This window comes from Sceloporus undulatus, chromosome 2 (genome assembly GCF_019175285.1).
Source record: "Sceloporus undulatus isolate JIND9_A2432 ecotype Alabama chromosome 2, SceUnd_v1.1, whole genome shotgun sequence".
NCBI lineage: Eukaryota > Metazoa > Chordata > Lepidosauria > Squamata > Phrynosomatidae > Sceloporus > Sceloporus undulatus.
The window spans coordinates 199,456,281-199,461,235 of record NC_056523.1 but is presented as its reverse complement, the minus strand read 5'-3'; the positions used below and the strand labels follow the sequence as shown (position 1 = coordinate 199,461,235).

The window sequence follows — 4,955 nt, the reverse complement described above, 5'->3', positions numbered from 1 at the left end:
GAAAAGTGTATCTTATAAGCAGAGCAAAGAAGAATGAAAGCTTTTGCCTATGCCTAGACTGAGGAGGGAAAAAATAGAAGAATATACTAATCAACATTATTGGGTAGATTTATGTGTCCCTGGATAGAGGTAACTGCTCTGATTCTAATTTCAACATAAGGAAGCCTACACTTGCTGGTTCAAAATGATGGCAGTGCCAAGTCTAGCTTTTGCTTTGGAACTCTAGATGATGCTAAGGATAGAGAGTTATATATTTCACAATCTCCATGCTAAATTTGCATCACTTGTGTCCCACCAAGCCCATCAGGCATAAGGCACAGCTGGCATTGTATTTGTTCTGCCTGGCTGAAACAGAAAAACAGAGGGTTGTCAAGGACTGGAGAAGCCACAGCATGGGATGCTGCAAGTTAAAGCATCAACATTATAATAAATAACCTGAAGCAGTGGGGGCAGTAGACAGATGGATAACCCAGCAGCGCCAGACATCTCTTGACTTTTCTATGTGGCCATTCATTTGATTATGTAAATCGCCACATTAAGGCTTTACTTTCTTCTCCTCCTCTTCCAAAAGTCTTTAGTTCTAGTTGCATTTAGCATAGGGGTGGGCAATTGCACTGGGACTATGACACACACACACCCCAAGCACTACACTGGTGATTTCTGGCCACCATTTCCCACTGGATTAGAACCTTCCTAAAAACTCTGTTGAGGTGGTTTGGAAGGATGAGTAAGGGCAAACCACCAATTTCTATTTGGTCTCTGTTTGGGAAATCGCCACAAAATCACATTGTTAAAGGGAGGTCTCAGAGAGTTTTATGAGATTGCCAAGGAGATTCAAACACACAAAAGTGGGTTTTGCTGACTGCATGCAACCTATAGATCACACCCTGAGTTACAGAGAAGCACTAGCACATAGGATGTACTTCCCCATAATGGCTACCAGTATGCCTGCACAAAGCAGCACAAGATGGAATTGCATAGTAGATAAGCTGGCCTGAACATGCTGCTTTCCAGAGTGTTTCAATATGTTGCCCCATTGTCAGTACAGGGGGAAAGCTCAATGGCCAATGGAGACAGCTCTGGTATGTGGAATGAAGGCAGGAGGGAAGGAAGCATCCTTTTCTTTGCCTTAGGCAGCAAAATGTCTGAGGTTGTCATTGCTGTGCAGCTACAACTTGAAGTCCCAAATGTCTTGATCCTCTAGCTGATATGCTGCTGAGCCTGAATATATCCCTTGTGGTTTGCTCTCCCCTTTGCTTTTCTCCTTTGTAAAGCAATGATAATAACAATGTGTACATGTATTTCAAACGTGTGTGGATTACTAAGCCAACTGTTCCTGAAGCTCTTTGAAGATGAAAAGAGCCAGATATTATTATTAATATTATTATGTATTATAACCAAAACATAGAGACAAGATATAATTGTACTAAGCACCACAGTGCCTTACTTGCATGATGGTTAGTTCAAAGCAAGAATGTACATATTAAATTTTTTATTTCAGGAGACAAGGCGGGGGTGGGGTGGACAAACTCAAGCCATATTGACTTACTTTTCACATTCATTTTGGCAGGTTCCCGTTTCACAGGTTTCCCCATACAGTGCTGCTTAAAAGCTCTTTATGTCTGGTCTGCCTCTGTAAAAATGTGTGGAACACACTCTGATTATACCTAGAATAGGAGCCAGGGTGGTGCAGTGGTCTGAGCATTAAACTACAACTGTGGAGATCAGGGTTCAATTCCCATAGGGCCATGGAAACACACTGGGTGATTTGGGGCAAGTCACATATTCTCAGCTCCAGGAAACCGAGTGATAGTTTTATCTTAGGATCTTCATAAATTAGAAACTACTTTGTGCACACAAAGGAGTTGTCTGCACTTGAAAAATAAAGCAGTTTCACCCCATTTTGATCTCCAGCTGTTTAAACAACAAATGAGGCCAAAACAGGTTGAAAGTGGGACCAAACTGCTCTGGAGCTAAAAACCAAAGCAAAAAGAAGTGCCGGTGAAGTGCAGCTGCCGGTGCCATTGCTCACCATACTTTTTTGTTTGTTTGAACATACAGGCGCATGAGTGGCCAGCTGCACCATCGACCCATTACACCAGGGGTCAGTAACCTACGGCCCACAGGCTGCATGCGGCCCGCCTAGCCATTGGGACCAAGCCCCTGCTTGGTCCTGCTGTCGATTGCCGCCGCCAAAGGCCCCGCGGGGCCTTTGGCCTCTTGCGGAAGTGCGGGGGCCTTTGGCGGTGGGCAAGGGGGGGCAAAGGACTCTCGGGCAGTCACACGGGGATGAGGAAGGAAGGAAGAGGAGGAGGAGGGAGGAAGGCGGAGGAAGAGGAGGAGGAGGAGGAAGAAGAAGAAGAGGAGCAGGAGGAGGATGGTGATGGTGATATTGATATGAGCCAGCTTCAGAGGCACGGCCAATGTAAGTTGCTGTGATTTTTACAAACTCATGCGCAGTGAAGAAAAACCACAGTCCCTTGACCAAGAACACACTTCTGAGAAGTATATTTGAACCCGAGGGCAAATCACTTCTTGTGAGATCACCTTGACATGTTAAATATGCATAGCCATGTGAACCCATGTTCAGTGTGAAACCCAAAGAGTTTGGTTATGCAGTAAGCCTCTGAAATATGCAAGAGATTGCCATGTTAAGTAAAGCCATGTTCAATGCTGAAATGTGCTGTGGAATGGGGGGAGGGGGGGTTGGCAGCAAAGGGAAGTACATTTCTGCCATCTGTCTAGGAATATGCCCAAATGTCCTCCATTTTGATCATGCCTAAGAAACATGCATTTATTAACTTTTTTAAAAACCATCAAATTTTTTCGCATGCCTCCCATTTTAAAAATGTGTCCTACATTTGAAAATGTTGTCCTATTTATTTAATTATTTATTTTTTGCCTCCTCCTCCCCCCCCCCCCCGTTGTCTTGGGGCACCAACCCGGCCCCGGCTTAAAAGGTTGCCTACCCCTGCATTACACCATCAAGCCATCACACACCCATGACTGGCAGTATGAGAAAACACGGCAAATCATCAATAATGCATTGGTTGCAATAAAACATACACAAACCAGACAGTCCAACATGGTATAGTGTGAAGTGAGAGGCGTGGCATGTATGGAGGCCTCCATAATTGTGTTTGCCAGTATGTCACCGAGCACACCAATACATTGGAGAGGCAGTGTATTACTTGTGTGACTGTATGGCTGTCACACAGGCATCTGATGGGTGGCAGCTGGGGGGGAGAATGAGGTAATTTCCAGTCTCAGGTGGTTGTGTTTGTGTGACAGTACCATGCATGGTGGTAAGGTGAAAAAACCACGAGCAGTGCAGCTTGACATCACATGGTGTAGATTGCCCATGGGTATTTGGCCTACCTTGGGAGTTGGCTGTATGGCCAGCAGAATTTCCAACAGGTATGAGAAACCCAGGATCAACCCATTTTTTCCTCTCCATCTGCTCAGGCCCAACAACAAATACCTAGAATAAGAGGATTAAGGCATTCATCTTGCGTTGTTGTCCCTATGAAGAAGATAAAGGTTTCCCCTTTGACAAGACTGTCAAGTCATGGCTGGCTGTAGGGGTTGGTGATCATCTCCATTATTAAGTTGAGAGAGCCAGCATTGTCAAAGATGGACCATGGTCATGCGGCCAGCATGACTGAATGGATTGCTTTTACCTTCCCACCAAGTGGTATCTATTTATCTACTTGCACTTTTACATACCTTTGAACTGCTAGGTTAGCAAAAGCTGGGACTAGTGGTGGGAACTCCATCATGTGGCGCTTGAGTCTTGAACTATTGACCTTGCAATCATCAGAGTCATCATCTTAATCGCTCAGCAATCCTGTCCGTAGATATTTTGTCTCTATTAGGAACAGCCAAAAAAAGAAAAAAGAAAAAAAAGAAAGAAAAAGGAATATTCTCATACAAAGAACAAGCACGTTCAAGGAGTCTGAAACAAGCTACTGGGAGAGAACAAATCTAGAAGATAGTAAATTGGCACAAGATCCTTTTAAAAAACCTACAGCATCCTAATGAATACAGTTGACTCACAGCCTCCAGCAACTGAAGGGCCTAGTTAAATGGGCCCATTGACTTCAATCAGATTGACGTACCATGTAAAATCAGTAAAGCATGGGCACACTTCATGAGAGTCCCCATAAAAACATACCCTCCAAGAAGAGTCCAAAAATTTAGGCCTCTGTGATAACCCATCCATTCTCTCCCCATCTCTTTCTTATATCTGGGGACACATTTATACTACGGAATTATGGCATTATTATTCCATTTTAACTTCTATGAAATCCTGGGATTGGTAGTTTAGGAAGGGGCATTTAGAATTCTAGCTGCAGAGCTCCAGTGTCTCACCACACTACATATCTCAGGATTCCATAGGAACCATGGCTGTTAAAGTAGAATAATAGTACTACAGTATAATTATGTAGTATGAATAGGCCTCAAGTCTTGAGCTGTCCAGGGGCCGTGACCAATTTTACAATACTGTGATCTCTTACTGACATTATGTCAACAAACTTGCATGGACTGAGCTTGCATCTTATCTCTCAGATTGATTTCTTGCTTATAGCCTACCTTAAATTCCTGGTGCCAACCCTTTTTATCAAATAGGACCACTTTGCATATCTTCCTGTACAATTTGCTGATTTAAAAAAAAGATAGAAAATGCCAGGGAATGGGTTGCTGTATTCCTCATAGTCAATGGATCTGAAGGGCTTGGAATTTGGTCTCTGCAAACTGAAACTATGAGGATTCTTCAGAATCTTATGTGGTTCTTCTCTAAAGCATATGCATATGTTGTGTGCCTTGAGGTCTTTTCAGATTTATGGCAACTCTAAGGCAAACCTATAATGTGATTTTCTTGGTGAGATTTGTTCAGAGGAAGTTTGCCATTGCTTTCCCCTAAGGCTGAGAGCATGTGACTTGTGCAAGATCAG

General features: G+C 43.5%; 1 long non-coding RNA gene across 1 annotated transcript; it reads right to left on the bottom strand.

Annotated features, from left to right (window-relative positions):
• Nucleotides 1–1,508: 1,508 nt before the first annotated feature.
• LOC121921549 lies at nucleotides 1,509–3,864 on the bottom strand. The gene is made up of 3 exons (XR_006101967.1): nucleotides 3,727–3,864; nucleotides 3,379–3,481; nucleotides 1,509–1,633 (listed from the first exon to the last, which is right to left on the bottom strand). It is a non-coding gene; the product is annotated as an uncharacterized LOC121921549 (long non-coding RNA).
• Between the last annotated feature and the right edge of the window lie 1,091 nt (nucleotides 3,865–4,955).